This window comes from Zalophus californianus, chromosome 3 (assembly GCF_009762305.2).
Source record: "Zalophus californianus isolate mZalCal1 chromosome 3, mZalCal1.pri.v2, whole genome shotgun sequence".
Classification (NCBI taxonomy): domain Eukaryota; kingdom Metazoa; phylum Chordata; class Mammalia; order Carnivora; family Otariidae; genus Zalophus; species Zalophus californianus.
In genome coordinates, this window is record NC_045597.1 from 59085390 (window position 1) to 59110527 (window position 25138).

Sequence of the window (25138 nt, forward strand, 5' to 3'; positions counted from 1 at the left end):
CAAGAATTTTGGCATGAATATTGCTTTAAAAGTTATTTTTAATAACCATTTCTCTGACAATAAAAAGGAATTCTTTCCCTCCCACAAATCAAAGTTCTTTATTTAGACTTCTTTTATTTTCATTGTTATTCATTAATTCTATGTTCATATCTGCTCAACATTGCTAATTGTGCACTGTTATAAAATAATATCCTCACAATTCTTCATATTTTGGATATATTTTCTCCTTTTTTGACAGCAAGTACATGGGATTTATTCTGAGATATCACACAACTGCCTAGTGGGCTGAATGTTTTTGCTGGGTGACTGGCTGTACTAAATGGTGATAACTGTCTAACGAATACTTTTTTTTTTCATTTTCCATTTATAGTAGTTATCACTTAATAATTCTCTTAGTTATAGCTGCCTCTTTTAGAAAGTTGCTTGATCTTAATCTGCACTGGTTCCACACCCTACTATCATATTATCTCATGACTCTCCTAGGACACCACAAGTCATTTGGCATTTCTAGCAACAAATGTTAGTAGAAATCTAACGTTTTGGACTCTTCTGGGTTTCTAGACGAGAAGCCTGTGAGAATTCTTCGTAGGTGAGGAATGACTGAAGGACAGTCAGGTTCCGTAGTAAGAGAGAGGAAAAAGAACTGAAATGCCAATCATTTTCCTCATTTCTCTGATACACTTTTTTTCTTCATAGCACCTGGGTCTGTTCTTGTGGACACATCTCCTCTCTCTTCCTTTTGTCTTTTTCTGTGTTGAGCTAGGAAGAGTATACATGTATTCCTGTTATTCCTGACTAGGGCTGCTGTATTTTACTCTGTTGATGCCACACCTGAGTTTCAAAGTTCCATTTCACAATAAGAGATGGGTGAAGTTTCGGGGAGTGCTGGTGCACCACCAGCAGTGTCTGCTGGGGAGGAGGGAGAGAAAAACCCTGTGGCCACAAGGCCTGGCCCAGCCCCTCCCCCACTTCCCCTGTAGCCAAGACCTGCCGGGAGCACGCAGCCCAACATCTATTTTCTCTTATTTCTTAAAATTTATTTTCTTTCTTTGCTACTTAGTAAATTAGATGCAAATTGTATTTCTATAAGATAGCAACATCTGTGATTCAGTTAAGGGGAAAAAAGAGCCTTGGATATTTCATGGAAAAAATCATTTTTCACAAATTTTTCCTCCCCAAAGTATTTCTGCTTCTATTGATAAATAGAGGGATGAAAATAATATTTTAAAAAAGTTCCTTGTAACTTTTCAGATATAAGCAGTTGATAATATTAAATAAGCCATAAATTATTAAATGCCAAATATAGAGTTAAAAAACCCAAATAACAATACTTTAAAGTTTTTGATATTCATGTAATGAAATACACACAGTGTCATGAATATAACCATTTTATACAACCAACAGAAGATTTTGCAAATTCTCTTAAACTGGAAAATACATGCACTATGTTGATATTTGGATATACCAGCATCCATACACAGCATCAAGGGTAATGTGTAAAATTTAATGTTCAGTTCTCTTTCTTCTTTCCTCATACTTCCTCTGTCACCCCTCCCCTCCAACTTGCTAAAATATAAAGGGCCTCCATTTATCTGAAGTAGCCAGGGATCTGTGTGCCTATCCACTTAGTCCAAGACTGAGGCTGCCTGGGCTTCCCACCATTCTCCAAGTCTTTTCCTTTTTTAAGTCCCTTGAGACACACTTGACAATAAATCCAGTTCTTGAGTTCTTACCCAACATCCCAAAGTAACTGACATTTCCCAAGTGTTTTCTATGTCCCAGGTACCATGCTGGTACTTTCAACTACATTATCAATTCTTCTGAATGCTGCAAGATACAATTCTACCCAGAAAACAGTCCTGTTAAAATAAATCTCCCCATGAATTCATTCTGCCTCTCATTATGAAGTCTGCATCTTAATGGATGCACACCATTCCACTAAAGAAATGTATATTTAATAAAGCTACTATTATTATAGGTGGTTTAGATTGCTTCCTTTTTCGGTCATTAATAATGCCACACATATCCTTTAAGTAAGTCTCTGTGCCCATTTCTCATAATTTTCTTAATATAAATTACATGGTGATTTGACCTTAAAGACCACTCTTCTGCCCAACTATTTATTCATTCTCTTCCTCCCATGTCTTTAAGGTGAGGCATTACTGGTCATATGTCACACACCATCACCCACTTTGTTCTGGACATCAGTTCCTAGTTCAGTTTTCAGTATTTCTCTTCATCTAAACTGCAGTGTCTTGCTATCGTTCCTTTGGCCAACAATCCGTAGCTTCTTGCCTCGGTTTCTCCTACCTTAAGCCTCTGAGAGTCAGAATACCTAGAAAGGCAGCATGGTATAAATTAAAGATGGGAGTAATTACTATTAAATTAAGTCATAGATTTATTGCAATTCCAGCATCACAAGAAAGCCAATTTTGAGTTAAGAATGTGATCTGTAGCTCTGGTTCTAAATTACTTAGCAAAGGGTAAAAATGATATGAGGAAAAAATTATGAAAAAATAGAGTTACAGATATAATTACAACTAAACTCATAACACTTTCAGATTTTTTATTTCAAAAGCATAATTCAGAAATTTGAAATATACTTTTATTGCAAAATAGAGTGGTGGTATGTTAAGGCAAGATAAAGGTCATTTAGGGTCATCATTTAATTCTTTTATTAAATATTCAGTGTTCTCAAAGAGACATGTTTCTCCACTAAAAAGTTCTATTTTTGGGGGTGCTTGGGTGGCTCAGTCGGTTAAGCATCTGCCTTCAGCTCAGGTCATGATCCAGGGTCCTGGGATCAAGCCCTGCGTCAGGTTCCCCGCTCAGCGGGGAGCCTGCTTCTCCCTCTCCCCTGCTTGTTCTCTCTCTCTGTCTCTCTCTCAAATAAATAAAATCTTAAAAAAAAAAAAGTTCTATTTTTTTCTTTGAATGTCCTAAGCCCCTCTTAGCTATAATTTTAAAACTTTTTATATCTGACAAGGGGTTAAAACCAAAATATATAAAAAACTCATTCAACTCAATAGCAAAAAAACAAACAAGCCAATTAAAAAATGAACAGGGGTGCCTGGGTGGCTCAGTTAGTTAAGCATCAAACTCTTTCTCTCAGCTCAGGTCTTGATCTTGGGGCTGTGAGTTCAAGCCCCCCGTTGGGCTCCAGTTTGGGCATGGAGCCTACTTAAAAAAAAATGGAGAGAGGATCCGAATAGATATTTTTCAAAAGAAGACACTCAGGGGAATCTGGGTGGCTCAGTTGGTTATGCATCCAACTCTTGATTTCGGCTCGGGTCATGATCGTGGGATCGAGCTCTGTGTCAGGCTCCACACTCAGCATGGAGTCTGTTTGTCCCTCTTCCACTGCTCCTTCCCCTGCTCTCTCTCTTCCCCTCTCAAATAAATAATTAAATCTTAAAAAAAAAAGACATACAGATAGCCAACAGACACATAGGAAGATACTCCACATCATTAATCATCAGGAAAATGCAAATCAAAACCACAATGAGATATCACCTCACATCTTTTAGAATGGCTATCATCAAAAAGACAAGAAATAACCATTGGCAAGAATGTAGAGAAATAGAAACCTTTATGCACTGTCAGTAGGAATGTAAATTGGTGCAGTCACTATGGAAAACAGTATGGACATTTCTTTAAAAAATCATAAATAGAACTACCATATGACACAGCAATTCCACTTCTGGGTATTTATCCAAGGGAATGAAAACACCAATTTGAAAAAAAAAAATGCAACCTCATGGTCATTGTAGCATTATTTACAATAGCCAAGATACAGAAACAACCTAAGCGCCTATTGATGGAAGAATGAATAAAGAAGATGTGATCTATATCTATATCTACATATCTACCTACATATCATAATAGGATACTATTCATAAAAAAGAATAAAATGTTGCCATTTGCAACAACATGGGTGGAACGTGAGGGCATTAGGCTAAGTGACATAAGTCAGGCAGAGATTATTCTCACTTATATGTGGAATTAAAAAAATAAAACAAAACCAAGCTCACAGATAAGAGAACAGATTGGTGGTTGCCAGAGGCAGGGGATGGGGGAAACACAAAATGGGTGAAGGGAATCAAAAGTACAAGCATCTAGTTATAAAATAAGTCATGAGGATGCAATATACAGCATGGCAACTATAGTTAATACTGTATTGCATATTTGAAAGTTGTTAAAAGAGTAAATCTTAAAAGGCATCACAACAAGAAAAAAATTTGTTAACTATCTGTGGTGCTGGATGTTAACTAGAATTACTGTGGTGATGATTTTGTAATATATACAAACATCAAATCATTATATTATATACCTAAAACTAATATGTTATACGTCAATTTAAAAAAAACAAAGCCTTTTTAGAATTCGAGCCCCTAAAGATAATTTGTCAAATTACCATTTGAAACGTTCTGCATTACAACTAACAGAACAATTTGTGTGGCTAAACTGTCTATACACATAAGTTTCATTCTGTTTCACAGCCCTTTCAACTATAGCTCACATACATATTCAATTCTCTGGACCCAAGTTATCTATTTGGAAAATGATAGATTCATGTCTGAATCAACCCCAGCCTCCCATAAGAAGAACTAAGTTACGATCTGCATTACATTAACATGGTTTCTGTGATGTGAAAACATGCAAAACATTTATAACACGGAATTTAGTTCTAATTACTGAGATAAAAATAATTCAAAAACCCTGAAGAGAGGACTTTTAGCTCTCTAACTAGACATGCACTTAACCAAATTAAGGTAAATATCTCATGTGGCTTGATGATAACTCAAATAAACAAGCGCCTTTATTTAAATACAATTTGCTCAGCAAATTAACAAAATAAAGCACCTACCCCAATCAAATCAATGACATTCCTATATACTAGTGATAGAAAACTAGAACAGGCAAAGTGTGATTTCATTTTAAAACTCTTAAATATCTGAGAATTAATTTAACTCAGGACTTCAATTAATTCTAAGAAAATTATATAACCCACAGTTCTAAGTCAGTAAGTATTCATTTACTTAATTCTTTTAAGTAGTATTTTTTTCCCACTGAAAATTCATTTTTGAAAACTTAGGGACAGGGACGCCTGGGTGGCTCAGTTGATTAAGTGTCTGCCTTTGGCTCAGGTCATGATCTCAGGGTCCTGAGCTCAAGTCCCACATAGGCTTCCTGCTCAGCAGGGAGCCTGCTTCTCCCTCTGCCTCTGCCTCTCCTCCCCGCTCATGCTCTCTCTCTCTATGACAAATAAATAAGTAAATAAATAAATAAATAAATCTTTAAAATAAAATAAAATAAAAATATAAAAATAAAAATTTAGGGACAGTAACACACACAAAATCTCAACCTGTTAACACAAAAGCTATTTTTATTTCAGAATATTTCCTAAAACTTTATCGTATATATACATACATTTCACATAACTGTAGCAACAGTATAAAATTTTGCCAACTTGTTTTGCTGACGATATAAAACATTAACCATGTTTCTACACAGATATTTTGGGAAAAGTTATCCTTTTTAACGCCACAGTATTAACCTATAGTAATTTACTTTACCCACCAATGCTGACATTTAGGCTCTTATGATCAATCCTGTCAAAAATTTTTCTTGCATTTTTCCCCTCCTTATTTGGGTTATTTTTTCAGGACAAAGTCCCACATACAGTTCTACTCAGTCAAAATATACAATTTGAGGACCTTGGTATATATAAGTGATTTCTGAAAGTATTATGCTAATTAAAAATGCTGCTAGCATGAATATACCATGAAATTCACACAAACCTCACCATCTCCAACTACCTTTCTGAATCCTCGCTCATTTAGAGAGATATAAAATATTCTCTCATAGTTTTAATTTGCATTTGTTTGATCACTTGTGAGATTGAGCATTCCCCTTTGTGTTTGTTTTTGAATTTCTTTCTTTTTTTAAATTTTATTATATTAATCACCATACAAGAATTTCTTCTTATGAGAATTTTAAGTTCACACTGGTATTTCATTTATCTACCAGAATACTGAGATTTCTGTTATAAAATTTAATAAGCTCTTTAAATTTCTTATAAATATTAATCTTTGTTACTTAGCTCAAATATTTCTCCTAATCTTTTTGTTTCTTTCATTTTGGTTTTACTAACATTCGTTTGTACAAAAAATCTTATACAATTATTAAACTATAAAATGCTCTTAAATTTTTAAATTTTTTTTAAAGATTTGTTTATTTATTTGAGAGAGCAAGAATGAGAGAGAGAGTGTATATGAGAGGGGGGAGGGCCAGAGGGAGAAGCAGACTCCCCACTGAGCAGGGAGGCCGATGCGGGACTCAATTCCGGGACTCCAGGATCATGACCTGAGCCGAAGGCAGTCGCTTAACCAACTGAGCCACCCAGGTGCCCTTAGTGTTTTTTTTTTTAAACTCTAAAGCTGAGCAAGCTACTAGCTGCCCACAAAGTTGATAAATATGCTACTGGCTGTAATGCTTATTTTCTTTTTAATTGGCCCGCAGTTTATTTACATCTATGATATTAATGTTTTTTAAGTAGGCCCCACACCGAGCATGGAGGCCAGCATGGGGCTTGAACTCATGACTCTGAGATCAAGACCTGAGCTAAGATCAAGAGGCAGACACTTCACTGACTGAGCCACCCAGGTGCCCCTATGATATTAATTTAAATTTAGTTACAGATTTAGAAATTTGTACTAAACTAGACATGCCCTATCTCATGCTGCTAACTGATATGAAGTAAGATAGGTTTTTTCATGGTCCAAAGAGATAGGGGGAGAAGAGAGTAAGGTAACTCAAATAATGTGGAAATACTATATATAATCTGAATACTACAAATTTAACTGTAACATTTACCACAGAAAATCAGTAGATATGTATAACATTACCTAAAGAGACAAAATGGCTTCCAGGCCTGTATAACTTGGTTATAGCCTAACTGAAACTGTTAACATATCTATTTTAAAAGATGAATGCATCATTCAGAAGAGACACTGGTTAGCCACTCGAACATATGGTGAGAGGAAAAGGTTAAACTTGGCAAGGCCGATTCAAGTACAATGTCGGAAAGCTGTCTGGTACCAGGGGGCCAGTGTATTTCTGCTATATAGAAGGAGGTTAGTATAGAGATAGCTGCCTGAGGCTATCTTTGCCTAATGTTATTACATAGTTTAGTCCTAATTAATAAATCCTGTTCTTCAATATTTAGAATGTCATATCTGTTCCCTTCGTTTTCATAGGATCCTTTGCTGCATCTACCATATTTGATATGCGTTCTACCACTATAAGTGAGTTACATTTTCTAGAATATTTAATAAGTGGAATCAAATAACGTGTATTCTTTTTTGTCTGGCTTCTTTTATGTATTGTAATTGTTCTGAGATTCATCCATTTTATTAGGAGTACAGCTCAGTAGTAGTCCACTATACAGATATACCATAACTTGGTTATTCATCTTCCTGTTGATAATCACTTTGGAAAAACCTGGCAGCTTCTTAAAATGTAAAATACCCACCTACCATATGAGGCAACTATTCCACTCCTAGGTATTTATCAAGAAAAAAGAAAGCATATGTCCATATAAAGACTTATACATGAATATACATGGTATCTTTATCTGCAGTAGCTTAAAATTGGAAAAGTCCATTTTCATCCATAAGTGAATGAATAAATAAATGAATTGTGGTATATCCATAAAATGACATATTACTCAGCAATACAAAGGAATAAACTACTGATACACTCACCAACATAGATGAATCTCAAAATAACTAAGCTGAGTAAAAGAAGACAAAAAATGAGTACTTATTTCCTGTCTTCTGTTCATTTGTTTTTTGTTTTTTCCTTTTCCCTCATTTCATTGTTTTCCTTCCCTAGTTTAAAAAAGAAACACTCTAGGGGTGTTCTGTCAGTAGAGCATGTGACCCTTGATCTTGGGATTGTAAATTCAAGCCCCATGTTTGATGTAGAGATTACTTAAAAATAAATCTTAAAAAAAAAACACTCTCATTTGTCTTCTTTCATTGGTTACATTTGAAATGTTTTTACTTTGATTCACACAGCACACGAACCTTAGAATACTGAAATTCCAACCAATACCTCCTGACTTACATGCCACTGTAGGCCAGTACAATACTGTAGTTCTGCCTTGCTTGTTAACCACAAATTAGACATTACAGTAATGCCCAGTTATCTGTGGGGAATATGTTCCAATACCGCCAGTGGATGCCTGAAACCAAAGACAGTACTGGACCCTGTATATATGTACCATATATTATAGAGAGAGAGCTCATATATATATATATATATATATATATATATATATATATATACACACACACACACATATATATATATACACACATATATACACACACACACACACACACATATATATCCTTGAACAACATGGGGCTTGGAGAATGCAATTGAAAAATCCATGTATAACTTTCGACTTGCCAAAACCTTAACTATGAATAGCCTATTGTTGACTGGAAGCCTGATAACATACAGTCAATTAACACATATTTGATGTATTATAGGTGTTATATACTGTATTCTTAAAATAAAGTGAGCTAGAAAAAAATGTTACTAAGAAAATCGTAAGTTAGAGAAAATACATTTACTGTACTGTACAAAATCCACATATAAGTGAACCTACACAGTTTAAGACTGTTCAGGGGCCAACATACTATATTTTTTCTATATATACCTACCTACCTATGATAAAGTTTAATTAATAAATTAGGCATAGTAAGAGATTAATAAGAATAATAAAATAGAACAATTATAACAATATATTAAAAGTTATGTGAATTTCTTTCTCAAAATATCTTATTGTACCATACTCACTTCTCTTCTTGCAATGATGTGAGATAATAAAATGCCTACATGATCAGATGAAGTGAGGTGAATGATGTAGGTATTGTGACGTAGTTATTATGCCACTAATGACCTTCTGATGCTGCATCAGGAGAAGGATCATTTGCTTTTGGACTGTGGCTGACCATGGGTAACTGAAACCACGGAAGTGAAACCACAGATAAGAGGGAACTACTGTGGGGGTACCTGGCTGGCTCAGTCAGTGGAGCATGCAACTCTTGATCTTGGTGTTGTGAGTTTGAGCCCCATGCTGGGTATAGAGAGTATAAAAATAAAAATCTTTAAAAAAAGGGGGGGAGAACTACTATATTATTATTACTGTTTCCTTCCACCACCAATGTTGGCTTAGATTTACTCATTTTCTTTATTCCCTTTTCTTCTTTTATTTCATTCCCTCCTTTTAGGAGCATTTTCCTTCTGGTTTCTCTATGCTTGGCATTCTACAGCTGGACAACAGTAAGATGTATTTCTCTTTATTTACCCTGATTGAGATTCACTGGGTTCCTTAAATCTGACAATTATTGTCTTTCATCAGTCCTGGCAAAATTTTAAAGGCAAGTACGAATATTGTCTCATTCTTATTCCATGTTTTCTTTTTGGAACTCTTGATTAGATTATCTCACAATCTTTTATTTTCAGTAACTTTTTTCTCTATGGATGGTCTTCTGTGTAGTCTCTTTTTAACTGTACCTCATATGCTGGTTTAACACACCATTTAATCTTTAAGTTCTGTTATAATTTTCATTTCTGATATTCTAATTGGTTCTTATTTTAATGTGCCTGGTTACTTTTAAGTGCTATTACTCTTTATATTTTAGAATCCCTCTTTTATTTATTAAACATTAAGTACTTATTTTATGTATTAGATATTTCTAACAGCAGAAATCTCTGTAGATCTGTTTCAGTTGTTTATGGTTCTGCTCTTTGCTCATAACATTTTTTCCCTTATGTTCTGTGATTTATTTTTATTTTTATTTTTTTGTTATCTTCATTGCCTTTTTTTTTTTAAAAAAGACACATTTATTCAGCGTCATGATCAGACTCTTACATTTAGCAATCAACAGCATGGGTGCAAAAAAAAAAAAATCTACATTAAAACCCTTTATTGGAATGCTTTACACTTTCCACAGAACAGAAACTAAAATAACCTGTTTTACAATTAGTCACAAATACAGTCCTCGAGTTTTTTGCCCATACACATGAGTATTGTCTATAACATGTCTTCTTTGTAGCAGCTAGGCCCTGCCACCACTGTGCTTGGCTGAGTTCACAAATCTGTTGTAACCTGTAGCTTCCCTGTCACTTCTCTGGCTCTCCTCTCCTGCTAAGCCTTGTTTCCTGGCAGTAATTAAAACCTTCTGCCACTGCCCTAGCTACTGCTGCTGCTGGAACCACCATAGCCACCTTGGTTTCGTGGTTTGGCAAAGTATTGGCCTCCACCACCATAGGGGCCAGAGCTTCTGCCTCCAAAATTTCCTCCTTTCACGGGTCCAAAATTTGAGGATTGATTGTTGTAATTGCCAAAATCATTATAGCTTCCGCCACCTCCAAAGCTGCTTCCATCATTACCAAATCCATTATAGCGATCCCCACTGCCACCATATCCACCACCACCTCGACTGCCACCAAAGCCACCTCGACCACTGAAGTTCCCTCCACGACCAAAGTTGTCATTCCCACCAAAACCACCTCCACGACCACCACCAAAGTTTCCAGAACCACTTCGACCTCTTTGGCTGGATGAAGCACTAGCCATCTCTTGCTTAGAGAGGGCTTTCCTTACTTCACAGTTGTGGCCATTCACAGTATGGTATTTTTGAATGACAATCTTGTCTACAGAGTCATGGTCATCAAATGTTACAAAAGCAAAACCTCTCTTTTTGCCACTGCCTCGGTCAGTCATGATCTCGATCACTTCAATTTTCCCATACTGTTCAAAATAATCTCTTAGGTGATGTTCTTCAGTGTCTTCTTTAATGCCACCAACAAAAATCTTTTTCACAGTTAAGTGGGCACCAGGTCTTTGAGAATCTTCTCTTGAGACAGCCCTCTTTGGTTCCACAACTCTTCCATCCACCTTGTGTGGCCTTGCGTTCATGGCTGCATCCACCTCCACCACAGTGGCATACGTGACAAACCCAAAGCCTCTGGAGCGCTTGGTGTTTGGATCTCTCATTACTACACAGTCCGTAAGCGTTCCCCATTGTTCAAAATGGCTCCTCAGACTCTCATCGGTTGTTTCAAAGCTCAAACCTCCGATGAAGAGCTTCCGCAGCTGTTCAGGCTCTTTGGGAGACTCTGACTTAGACATGACGGCGGTGGGAGGGGAGACTTAAACGATGCTTACTCTGCGGCGTCCACGGGCAGAAAGCTCTTCATTGCCTTTTTAAAAATTTTTTTATTATTATGTTCAATTAGCCAGCATACAGTACATCATAAGTTTTGATGTAGTGTTCAGTGATTCATTAGTTGCGTATAATACCCAGTGCTCACCACCACACATGCCCTCCTTAATACCCATCATCCAGTTACCCCACCCTCACCCCCCTCCCATCGCTGAATGGGAAGAAATCAGGGAAATCAGAGAGGGAGACAAACCATGTTCTGTGATTTTTAAAAAATGAGTAAGAGCTTATTTGTTAGAATTTTAACAATGATACTTTGACAACTGGGTTGTTAACTCCCTCCATGGAGGATTTTTAATTGTTTCTGCCAGGTACTGAAAAGTGAGATCCAGGTCCACTTTAAATTAAAATTCTCCATTTGTGGGAGACCGTGAAAATAGACATTTAAGGACCAGGAAAATGGTATAAACTAAGGCCTCAAATCCAAGTGAATGTGAGCTGGTAACCAGGAATTAGTAGGAAAGATTTTGCTTTATTTTTGTTTACTTAATTTTTTTAGCAATCTCTACACCCAACGTGGGGCTTGAACTCACCACCCCAATATTAGGAGTTACATGCTCTTCTGAGCCAGCCATGTACCCCAGTAAGAGAGATTTTAACTCCACCCAGAGGTGTCTGCCTCTCCAAGATGGTCTCTGATGAGGCTCCCTACCCTTTGTAGAACCCAAGGAATTTTCCCAGTCCCCATCCCTTTCCCTGCACAAGTTTCTAATGCCAATAGAAAGCCATGTATACCCCCCAAAGTATTTAGTGACTTCAGCACTTGCTTACCCCACAGGATGTATTTGTTCTGTTTCAAGCCCCCAAAAGTTTCCTTTATTTTCTTATAGGTTCATCCATTCATAATAAAGGTTTTTTAAATACTGAATCTAGTGTTTAAATATTTGGTGGAGGGAGGGATTCAGAACTCTTGTCTATCATACTGTTGGAAATGGAAGTCTATTTAATATTTCTGCCATTGCTTTGTGAAATTTAAATCAGGATATTATATTTATTCCTGATAATTTTATTTTAGTGTGTTACTGTAATCTATGAATCTGTCAAGAACATTTATATTCTTGATTGAGTTGTTATATTAGCTTACCTTAGAAGTTGTATATCATCAGCAAATTTGTTTCAACTTTCTTAGCCTTCACCAAAGTCACTGATTAACACAGCTTCTGACAAAAAGAAAAGCTTCAAAATTAATTTTTAAATTCTTATAGCAAATCCAATATATTTTCTTACTGTTATCAGGTACACAGAATTATAAATTAAATTTCCATCATTATATATAGATAAACCAAATTAAAACAGGAAAATTCCTCCACCCCCATTACTTCAAGCACCAGAACTTTTAGGAAAGATTTTAGTGTTGAACTGAATGAAAATATTTTATCACTGGGGAAACCAGTAGTAGTGTGAAGGGGTGGCTTGGGTGAGGGGAACCCTAGCACCCGCAAAATCTCCATCAGCACTCATCTTCCACAGGAGGAAACATGACTTATTAAAATAGTATCTTAAAGGCCAATTTTTATAAAAAGGCTGTGCAAAGCTTAGAAGAGCTTTTAAGTATCATAAAAGGAAGCTTTGAAGGGTTTTTTTTTTTTTTTTTTGCTTTTCACAGCATCATTAAAACCCATGACTACCAGATTTTTTTTTCTTTTCTGCTTTGAAATACTTTTAGTTTGGGTCTTTTACTAATTTCAATCAATGGCAACTTTTGTAAAATTTTTATCTCCAACATCAATATACAGATATGTGTATGTGTGTTTACATTTCCCCATCAGAAATAAGAGAAAACTTATACTTCTCTCCTTTAGTGCATTGCTCTTGCACGAAGAAAATATAAACCACTGACTTAGGGTCTGCATATTTGTGTATTTTCTGAGCAGCAACTACTGGTTTAAATAGAACATTTAGCTCCTGATGTTCTTTCTTCTCAATATTTGGTGTATATCCTGCAATAATGTAGTAGAAAAAGCACACCCTCTGGAATCACATAGATCTGGGTTTAAAGGTCAACCTCCCACTCAGTAACTGTCTAATCTGAAGCAAATTACTTAACCTCTCTGAACCTCTTAAGAATAAAATATCAGAGATCAGAGTCCTAGTGGGTATCTGCAAGAGTCAAATGATATATATATATATATATATATATATATATATATATATATATATATATATATATATATATATATATATATAGTGCCTGACCCAGTGCCATATAACAGGTACTGTTAGGTAGCTGTCCTGTATTTTTGTACTTCACTTCCACTTTGCTCAATCTGTCAAAGAACTTCCCAGACTACATTTTCTTAATCTATAGCCTTGATGAACTTCTGTGGTTTGTTCAACAGCTATTGACATTTTGCAACATCTATTTTGCCCAACAATATACATAAAATACTTTAAAGATAGCAATATAACAATAATAATGTTGAATATACCCTGCTAAGAAAATACAGTCCCAAGTCTAGGTTCTAGAATTACTAGAAATTGTTCCTTTTCTTGTATGGTTAGGACAACAAAATGCTATATAGTTATGTACATTTGTTTCCATTCCTTTTTAGATTTTTCTTTTTGTTCTACTTTTTAAATTTAACTTTTGAATATGTAAACATACATGATTCAAAGATCAAACTATATAAATAAATTATGAGAACTATCTCTTCCATTGTTGGCACCTTTCCCATTCCCTCCTTCTACCTATGATTACTGTATATATTATTCCATGGGCTTTTGGTTTTTTCCCACTTCATAATACATTCTTCAGATCATTCAATGTTGCTGGTACATGCAGACTTCCTACATTTTCTTTTATGATTTCTGGGGGCAAGAGTGACTTGGAAGGGGAATGGAGATTATTCCATTGTTGGATGAACTTTAGTTACCTAGTCCCCTATTAATGAGCATTTAGGTCGTTGCCAATCTTTTGCTAATACAAGTATTGCTGCTATGAGTAACTTTTTAGAAATGCCAGTTTATATTTTATGTCGTGTCTTTAGAACAGATTCCTAGAAGTTAGCTGCCTGATCAAAAAGTAAATGCATATCTAATTTTGTTGGATACTACCAAATTCTCTCAAGCTTTGTGCTTTTGTGTCCCTACCAGCAATGCATCAAAATGCCTGTTTCCCCACAGCCCACAGAGCATTATTATGGAATTTTGGATTTTGGTGAGAAAGGCTTGCGTGTAGCTGTAATTTTTAGTATAGCTGTAATTTGTATTTCTCTTTGTATGACTTAAGTTAAACATCTTTTCATATGCCTGTCACCTGCATTTCTTTTTCTGTGAACTCTTGTATCTTTGCCCCATTTTCTGTTGGGTTGCTTGTCATTTGCTTTGACTTCTAGGTTAGTTTCATTAAGGAGATTAGCTCTTTGTGATAGAAGTTCAACTATTTCTTCCTACCTTGTCATTGGCCTTTTGGCTTTGCTCATGGCACTTTTCATCTTGTAAATTTTTTTTTAGTATATTGGAATTTATCGTGGTTTTAATTTTTTTCTGGGATGGAGTCATAGTGCTAAAATCCTTGACTTACAATTTCATAGACTTTAAATATGTTGTTCCATGGTTGTTTGGTTTTGTATGTTGCTGTTGAGAAATTTGTTCCTAATGTATTCTCTCCACCTGGAAGCCCAGAGGAATTTTTCATTATCTTCAATGTCCAATAGTTTTATGACTTGTATTGGACCATTCTAGAACAACTTTTATAGTACAAAATGAGCTTTTTCAAAGTAGATTTGAGTCTTCTGTTACTTCCAGAATGTTTTCATGGACTGAAGTTTAAATATTAGCTCTGCTATTGTTTTTCTCTTCTTAGGAACTCTAATTTTTACATATTGTCTGTATCATTCATTTTTTCTTTTTACCTTTGTTTAATTTCCATTCTTTTGGCTATCTGCAAGTCTTTCCTCAGTATCTCTTACATTCAGTAAATCTATTCTCCCTTAGGTATCTTGGATGTTAGCTTCATTTTGAAAGATTTTTTTTTTCATTTTACTTCCTGAGTTCAGTAAATTCACTTTTCATATCTTCCTCTTTTTGTCCATTTATTTTGGGGTTCTGAATTTGTATTTGAGACCTTATTTCTGCAAATGTTTGTTCAGGTAGGAGTATTATGCTGTGGTTTTCTTTAGCTCTGTAGTTGAATTTTGACTCTCATTTTATGTTTTCCATTCATAGCAATTTTTAAAAAAGATTTTTATTCATTTGTGACATAGAGAACAAGCAGTGGGGAGGGGCGGGGGGGATAGAGAGAGAGAGAGAAAGAGAGAGAAGCAGACTCCCTGCTGAGCAGGAAGATGAGGGGCTTGATCCCAGGACCAGGAGATCATGACCTGAGCTGAAGGCAGACGCTAAACTGACTGAGCCACCCAGACGCCCCTACTTATAGTAATTTTATATGGATGTTGTGTGCCAGTATCTGCTCATTTTGAAATGTTTTAATTTTCCTAAACCAGATAACAAGAGCATATAGACAGGAGTGAGGGATTTGGAAAAATTACTGGATTTTTTTAGTTTCAACAGCACCTTCTATTGGTTTAATAAAGTACAGTTTTTAATTTTTTTTAAGATTATTTATTTATGGGCACCTGGGTGGCTCAGTTGGTTAAGCGACTGCCTTCAGCTCAGGTCATGATCCTGGAGTCCCAGGCTCGAGTCCCACGTCAGGCTCCTTGCTCAGCAGGGAGTCTGCTTCTCCCTCTGACCTTCTTCCCTCTCGTGCTCTCTCTCATTCTCTCTCTCTCTCAAATAAATAAATAATCTTTTTTTAAAAAAGATTTTATTTATTTGAGAGAGACACAGTGAGAGAGAGAACACAAGCAGAGGGAGTGGGAGAGGGAGAAGCAGGCTTCCCACCAAGCAGGGAGCCCGATGTGGGACTCAATCCCAGGACCCTGGGACCATGACCTGAGCCAAAGGCAGACGCTAACGACTGAGCCACCCAGGCACCCAAAGTACAGTTTTTTAAACCAATGATTCCTTTTTGGGTGAAAGTGGTTGATGGGTCTTCTATTCTTTTTCACCAAGATCACTAATTTCTACCATCTTTTTTATTATGTTATGTTAATCACCATACATTACATCATTAGTTTTTGATGTAGTGTTCCATGATTCATTGTTTGTGTATAACACCCAGTGCTCCATTCAGTACGTGCCCTCTTTAATACCGATCACCTGGCTAACCCATCTCCTCACCCCCCTCCCCTCTAGAACCCTCAGTTTGTTTCTCAGAGTCCACAGTCTCTCGTGGTTCGTCTCCCCCTCCGATTTCTCCCCCCTTCATTTTTCCCTTCCTGCTTTTTTTTTTTAACATATAATGTATTATTTGTTTCAGAGGTACAGGTCTGTGATTCAACAGTCTTACACAATTCACAGCACTCACCAGCACATACCCTCCCCCAGTATGTATCACCCAGCCACCCCATCCCTCCCACCCCCCACCATTCCAGCAACCCTGTTTCCTGAGATTAAGAATTCCTCATATCAGTGAGGTCATATGATACAAGTCTTTCTCTGATTGACTTATTTCGCTCAGCATAACACCCTCCAGTTCCATCCACGTTGTTGCAAATGGCAAGACTGCATTCCTTTTGATGGCTGCATAATATTCCATTGTGTATATATACCACATCTTCTTTATCCATTCATCTGTCAATGGACATCTTGGCTCTTTCCATAGTTTGGCTATTGTGGACATTGCTGCATCGGGGTGCATGTACCCCTTCTTACCCCAAAGATACCATCTCTTTTACCTCTTACCATCAAGCCTCCAGGTAAATGGTGTCCCTTCCAAGTCATCCTCTTATCTCAGAAGCGATACACCTTTCTCAGACTGCTCTTTGGTCCCAAGCACTTTCAAGGCCCTTCCTTCTAACAGGTCTCAAACTTAGTATTTTCCTCCTTAGGGTGGGGCTTTCACTTTCTGGAGTTATTTTGTCTCCATTCTACTGACTCTCGGTCCTGCTTTCCCTCTCCTGTTTTAACAGTCTCAACCTTACTTGCTACTTTAGCATGAGTTCCAGATCTCACTCTGCTGCATTTCAGTGTTTACTTCCCTCATACCCATAATTTGAAAGTATATTTGTTAGGCAAGGATGGTGGTGGTTTAATTTACTCTTTATAGATCTGTATGGTTTTTTAAAGAATGTATGGTAAGATCTGCATTTAGACAATTACCATAGTCCTATAGACACCCGAAGTCAGGTTTTTTAGTTATTTTTTATTTTAAAAATTATTTTCTAGCTTTACTGCATGTGATCAAAAATTTGATTTTTTATTTTTTGGAACTGAGGTTTACTTTATGGTCTAATATAGAACAGATTTTTAAAACTGTCCCCTGTGCACTTGAAAAGATGTATTCTCCATTAATGGACTCAAACTTTGATATAAATCTAAAAGATATACCTTACAATGTACTTAATGGTACTTGTTTTGACAGAGGTCTGTCACATCCCTTCTAGTTTTTACTTCATGTGGTTTTGTAAATAGACATTTAAAAAAAATCTTCATTGTGAACGCAGCTCTTAGCTTATAAAATATCCTTTATTTTAGTGCTTCTTGAACTAAATGCTGCCTTGTCTGATACCAAAATGATAGCCCTGTTTTAAAATTTGCATTTATCTGATATATTTTGATTTTCCCTTATTAAATTGTTCATTAATTCCCTTTATTATTTTTATAGCTGTACCTTTTGTATACAGCAATCTGAAAAACTTTTTCATTAAGTTGAGCCCATATATTTATTAATACATCTGATATTTTTGGTCTCAAAATGATATTCACATATCATTCTATCACCATTACTCCCATCTTTTAAAGCCTTAGCCCTACATAAAATTTATTCAATGCTTACCATCTGACCCGATGTTGAAGTTTCTCCAGTCATTTCTTGGTTGTCTGAAATTTGTTCTCTAGAATATTCTTCAGGAAGGAGTCATAGGAACAATATTCCTTGAGTTGTTTCATGTTTATAAATGTTTGCTGATGTCCTGAGTTCTTGAAAGTTAGTTTTGTGAGATAGGAAATATTAATTCCTTGGATACTTAAAAAATGTTTTTTTCTTATCTGCCATAAAATGTTGCTAAAAAAAAAAAATCTAATCCAATTTGATTTTCTTTCCAAGTGGACTTGATCTTTGTTTCCATGGAAGCAAAAAAAAAAAAATTCCCCTTATTTTTAAAATCTAACAATCTACCAGAATACATCTTAAGTGTTAACCGTTCTGGGTTGAATTCCCCAGATTCACAGTATGTCTTTCAATATATGTAAACATTATTTAGTGTTAAGTGCTCTTGAATTCGATTCTAATAGTTCTCTGTGCCATTGCTACTTTTTTTTTTATTGTGGTAAAACAAACAAAATTTGCCATTTTAACCATTTTCAAGTATACAACCAAATGGCATAAAGTATATTCAAGTGTTATGTAACCACCACCATTTTGCTTTGGTTTACATTCGGGAATTCTTTAATATACATTTTAGCTCTCTTTGCCTATCTTGTTGCTTTCTCTTCACTCCTTTAAATGTTTGATTTTCTTCAATTTTCTCCTTTCTATTATCTATTTCACTTATTGCTTTCTGGGATGTATGGTCACTCTTGTTTTCTTTCTCACTTAATCATCATTTAAAAATATTCTTCTTTCTCCTAATTCTTTCTTGAGTTCTGTCAGCTCTCACTTCACATCCCCGTAAAGCCTAGTCATCTCATTTCTGAGCTCCTTTTATTTCTGGTTTGTGTATGTCTTTCAAGGGTGTCATCTTTTCCTTAATTTCTCTTCACTTATTTTTAGATATTTAGATTACCATTTTCATCTGCTTTGTGGTCACATTTTTTCTGGTGCATTTCCATTATATAATGTAATGCTGTATGGCTCATTTTATTTTTTTTCCTTACAACTTAGTATGTAGTTATAACATAGTCCATTTCCCCATGTATTTATGCCATCCTACTAGGAAGAGATTTGTTTTGTTTTACATTGCATGGATGTACTGCAGTTTTTTAAAAACCCATTCTCCAATTAAGAGACAGCTGGGTTGTTTCCAGTTTTTGGTGATTACAAATACAACTGCTATAAATATCTGCAGAGAAGTGATTATAGGTTTCATTTCACTTTTCATGAGAAAAGCATGTAATAGTCTTTGGGGATATGCAAACTAAAATCATAATGAGATGCCATTACATATCCCATATAATGGCTAAAACTAAAACAAACACAATCACTGGTGCCAATTGCTGGCAATAAAGAGAAGCTAATGGAGCTCTCTTACCTTGCTAGTAAACTTCAACCTAGGAGTGGGATTGCTAGGTCACATAATAAAGGTATGTTTAATTTTATAAAAAACTGTCAAACTGTCTTCCAAATGGCTGTATTTGCATTCCCACCAGCAAGATCTGAATCCTGTTGCTATGTATCCTGGCCAGCACTTGATATTTTTTTCTTTCTTCCTCCCTTCCTTTCTTTTTCTGGGGGGATGGAGAAGTGAGGGGGCATTCTAAGAGGTTGCATAGTGGCATCTCATTTCATTTCCTCAATTACTATTCTACACTTTTCTCATTTAACACAAAATGGTGACCTTTTTCCAATGTCATTAAATAGCCTATATCACTAAACAGCTTTTGAAAATATTCCTTTTAATAGGCTGAAATATATCATGATGGATGTGTAATAATTTATAAAATTATAAATATAAAAACCATTCTTCTACCATTGGTTATTTTTTTATTTCCAATTATTCCCAAGTATAAAATTACACTGTGATCATAAAGCTTTGACTCCATCTCCATTTCCATACAAGTTTCCTTACAGAGGGCCAAAGTGTATACATAGTTTTGTCTTGAAGCATTATGACAAATTGCTTGTTTACATGTTTATTTCTTTAATTACAAGTTAAATATTTTTCATGCAAACGATTTGTGCTTGTTCTTTTGTGATCATGAGTTCATGACCTTTGCTCATTTTCTGTCTTATTTGTTGATTTGTAAGAGATGAATACACTCTCCAAAGGTACAGATACTGCTTTACATGTAAAGCAAGCTAGGCCCACCACTGACGCCCCCATCCAATTCTTTATCCTATTTGAAATATGAAATATACTTCAAATGAGCAAACATGCATCCAATACCAACTGCATGCAAACTTGTTGATGACTCAGGAAGGAGTCTTGCCTTCCACAGAATTATTTTGTTTGTCCCAGCCTGCGAGAAACAAAGTAATATAAGATATGCTTAAATGAAGAATTTGAGTATATGGCAAGAAGAGGTTGAGATTAAACCTGTCTATACTCCAAAGAGGAAGTTGAGCTAGGCATCAATTACTTTCAAAGGTAACTGTGGGCAGTGAGAACCATTACAGAGAAAAAAGGAAAGTACAAAGTAGTCCCTAGGTCTGCAAATGATACAGGCCACAATCACAGTATTTGCGTGTCACAAGCTATGCACCTTACTCCTCCCAAATCTAACTGTGGGAACCTAACAGAATCATCAAAAGTTCATGACAATCTCACAGAAATGAAATTGTTACTTGAAGATTTTTTGGGATAATAGAACTTTAACACTGATATGAGGAATTCTTAATCTCAGGAAACAAACTGAGGGTTGCTGGAGTGGTGGGGGGTGGGAGGGATGGGGTGGCTGGGTGAGAGACATTGGGGAGGGTATCTGCTATGGTGAGCACTGTGAAGTGTACAAGACTGTTGAATCATGGATCTGTACCTCTGAAGCAAATAATACATTATATGTTAAAAAGAAAAAAGAAGAAGAAGAAAGCAGGAAGGGAAGAATGAAGGGGGGGAATCGGAGGGGGAGACGAACCATGAGAGACTATGGACTCTGAAAACAAACAGGGTTCTAGAGGGGAGGGGGGTGAGAAGATGGGTTAGCCTGGTGATGGGTATTAAAGAGGGCACATTCTGCGTGGAGCACTGGGTGTTATATGCAAACAATGAATCATGGAACACTACATCAAAAACTAATGATGTAATGTATGGTGATTAACATAATAATAAAAAAATTAAAAAATTAAGGTAGAGAATAAAATCCTACTCCTACCACCACTTGCAAAGATTCTGTGCTTCCTACCTTGATACATTTTAGCCTTTAACTTAAGCATGTGGCATAAAATGGCAGGAAGTGAAGCAGCCATGTTGGTCCACAACATGGAGCTGCATGATGAGGTGGCACAGTAACACATTAGTAAGAGCTTGGGGGCCTCTGACAACTTTTTGCAGCAAAGCTACCTGATCAGCTCATATTTTTACTTAGTTTGGAAATTTTTTATTAAAAAATTGGGGTGGGGCATGGAGCGCCTAGTTGGCGCAGTCGGTTGAGTCCCACTGTTGGTTTTAGCTCGGGTTGTAATCTTGGGGTCTTGAGATCAAGCCCTGTGTCTGGCTCCATGCTCAGCATGGAATCTGCCTGGGATTCTTTCTTCTTCTCCCTCTGACCCTCCCGCTTGTGTTCTCTCTTTCTAAAAATAAATAAATAAATCTAGAAAAAGATGGAGGGGGGCCACAATTTTTTTTTTTAAGTTGTCACAGTAGCCAAACCTGTAACTTAACTAATACAAATTCCAGGTTGAGAAGTGGGGGCTTTGTCAATAATACAGTGGCATATAAAATGTTAAGAAAAAGAGGGGCTAAGTTAGGCTGTGGCAATGAGTGTAGTAAATGAAAAGCAAAGCCATTTTGGAGGTTGAAGCTACAGATTATACAGTTTGGAAACAGGAAAAGATAAGAACTTGAAGTTTTAAATCTGAGCCACTCAGAAGATACCTATACCATTAATCAAGATAGGAAACATAAAAGATGGAGAGTTGCATACAAATTGAGTAGATCTAACTGTCCAAAAGGCTGTGAGAAATGAGTGTTAAGTGCTTAAAAGAGCAGAACTTGACATAGAATTAGGGCTTATTTGCACAAGAATTATAGTTTAAGTGGCAAGAACAAATGAGATTATTACAAAGGGAGAAGTCATAGTAAGGGGAAAATTACAGTGTTTCAATTGTCTTTTAAAAAAAGCTACACGTATAATACTCCAAACATTTTCTCTTTAAGGGAAATAATCTGAATGTTCCACGTGTTTATCTCACAAGCATTTTCTGTAGATAACGGACATCCTCATGACTCAGGCAATCAATTTCATCGATTAACGCAACACCACAAACTGCAATGGTAATTTTCATCCTCATACAGTTTTAGATCTTTTTTTATTTTTAGTCACATTGTTTACTTTATCCCCATAACAAACCGTATTTGTTAAAGACTGGAAAAGTGATGGCAAAATACACTAATTAATGAGGAATATAGACATATTTCTGAAAATTAATCTCAAAGTGTTCTCCAAAAGCAACATTTATATGATCAAAATCATTACAAAACACAGCAAGGTATTCCTAGTACTTCAAAAATAATTTTAAAAAGAGAAATAACTATATGCAAATTTGGTTTTTCAGTTAATGAGGTGGGGGAAACCAAAAGTGCTTATGCCCTAAAATCTTCACTATTAAAATCATTTAGATCTTTAAAATATCAAATACAGGAACTGGAGAGCGTTTTTATTGATTTTTTTTATGAAGGTTAAGTAGATTTTAATCTACATTCAGCCACAAAATACCACATTCGTTTCAAAGGTGTTATCAAATTGTTTTCTAATTAAACAGCATGCATCAATTGATAATGGGAAAAAAAATCTAAATTGTATATATTATGAGACTGCAATGAAAAATAATCCTTAATATACCAATATGTTAAATCATTTTTACTTAAAGTCACTTAACATTGTTCATGCAAAAATAATATTTAAAGATATCTGTAAGGATCTTCAGATTATACATTATGAAATCTAGAGACTAGTATTCTTCAAGAAAAATCTCATACTTACCTAGCTTATTATTTTAAAATTACTTACTTAAAATTACAGAACATACTTATGCAATATAGTAAACTTGCAGTATTTTGACTTTAAGCAGTGTTAAAAAGAAACTAGAAAAACAATACATTTTTTCCTCAGAAGCGATCTAAGGCACTGACAAGTTTGGTACTCATTTACTGAAACTGTATGCTTTCAAGAAAAAATGACTTGAGGGTTCACCTTCATTATCTAAATTTCTCTGTATTCCGATTTCATAAAAAGACTTCACAAAAAAGGATTATGAGCCTATCCATAATATTTGTATGTATAAATTGGAAGCAATAAATTTAGTTCAAGAAAATGAAAGTTTTCTAGAAAGCAGGTTAAATAAATTTTTTCAGTTAGTCGAAAAAGAAATGTGTATCCACATCTTCCAATTACTGCATTATTTTATTTATTCATTCAACAATTATACTTTTGAACATATGCCAGGCATTATCACATTAGAACGCTATGCAAAAGTTCCAGCGAACATTTACTGAGCTGCTATTATGTTCTCCATTTCTAGCCACTCATCTCTTACTTTATGATAGCCACATGTACCTTAGCCATCAACTAAACACTAAATTAATACTTGAACTGTTGCAACTTAGGCCTTATAAGACTCATGATTTAAGAAGCAAATTCTAAAAAGAAAATTAAATTTTAATCATTCGATTACTGCTGTTTCTTTGACATTCCTGCCACAAAACACATAGTACTCTTGACTAGGTTGAGTCATCATTGGATAACTAACTGAAAACTAAACTCATAGCAAGTATTTTTGCTTTCGTCTAATGCGTGTCAAAACCGCCAATCACAAAATCTTAATCAGCCTTTTATCGGCTAGGTTTTCAGATCCGATAAATTTTCCTCCCAAATGAAAGAATGCGTGCAGTCTACTTCGAGTCAAAACAAAAACCGAGAAGGAAAAGATTAATTCCTTTCTTTCTCCCACCTCAAAAAGAGCTCAGAAGATACTTTCCCTTAAAAACGCCTCCCCCTGCTCCTGACGAAGCAACCAAGCAAGTCAAGGCAGACCTAGAAATTACGAAATCTTAACAGATCGTAACCAGGGAAACAAAATTTGACAAAATTCTTCCTTCACTTTCACTGTTTCTGCAAAGACCACCACTTATTAAATTTTTTAAAAACCCCTGCAGGAATGCTGGCTGCATATTAATAAATAAAACTGCCCAAACGCAGAACAAGATGCCCACAATTATCAAAGGATGGCCTCAGTCAGAGGGTTAACTACCGAGAATAGCCAACACTTTAGCAGTCACTCCCTCGCAAACGACACAAAATGAAGACGTCTCTTTCTAACCTGAGGATAGTGGTGACGCATCTCCCTCTCCCCTTCTATTAATGACCAGCCTTATTCCTTTATGAATCAGTCAGGCCATCAGACAACCTCATTAGGAGGGGTGATGTCAATCTTCCGAGACAAAGGTTATGGGGGTAGCTCTCTGGAACCGAAGGAAACAGCGTTAAAGCATCAGAGCCCCCAGCAAACCCTCCACAATGACGAACAAACCAAAGCCTGGGATCCCCCCACCACCCCCATTCATCTCTCTCTCTAGCCAGGGCTGATTCAGACCAAGAAGCTCTCTCCAATTTAGGTAAGTGAGAAGACACCAGGTATCTGTCCTCAGATCCTTTTTCTCCTCCACTGCTCTCTCAGGACCCCTCCACACCTGGAGCCACTAATTAAGCTTTGAACCGCCAAGAAGCCCAGTCCTGGCCACACACAAGATGGCAGCAGAACACCTACCAGAGGAAACAGCTGCGCCACCACTCCTGCGATGCGGGCCTCTCGACTGCGAGTATCCCCATTGGCCCCGCCAGAGAGCGCGAGACAAGCCGAGAGCTCTGATAGCCAATCGGGAGGCGGCGCGATTGGGCGCCGCCGCGCTGCCGGCGATACGCGCGCGGAGCATTTGAGGCGTGGACCCAGT

The 25138-nt window shown here is 36.2% G+C and overlaps 2 protein-coding genes across 12 annotated transcripts in view; one reads left to right on the forward strand and one right to left on the reverse strand.

The window, feature by feature from the left end:
- The window catches only part of CAB39L (calcium binding protein 39 like), a 114665-nt gene extending 89603 nt beyond the window's left edge, over positions 1-25062 (reverse strand). For 2 of the 10 annotated variants that reach the window (XM_027588635.2, XM_027588634.2), the window contains exons 1-2: positions 24508-24642; positions 12391-12466 (exon numbers count right to left, since the gene is read on the reverse strand). The gene's annotated coding sequence lies outside the window, so the exon portion shown is untranslated. Of the gene's footprint in view, positions 1-12390; positions 12467-24507; positions 24643-24954 lie in introns of those variants that run through there. The other 8 variants (XM_027588638.2, XM_027588629.2, XM_027588636.2 and 5 more) reach the window with 7 other exon arrangements.
- Positions 24666-25138, forward strand: part of SETDB2 (SET domain bifurcated histone lysine methyltransferase 2) — a 56270-nt gene continuing 55797 nt past the window's right edge. The window contains exon 1 of one of the 2 annotated variants that reach the window (XM_027588621.1): positions 24666-24802. The gene's annotated coding sequence lies outside the window, so the exon portion shown is untranslated. The remainder of the gene's footprint in view (positions 24803-25138) is intronic. The other variant, XM_027588623.1, reaches the window with a different exon arrangement.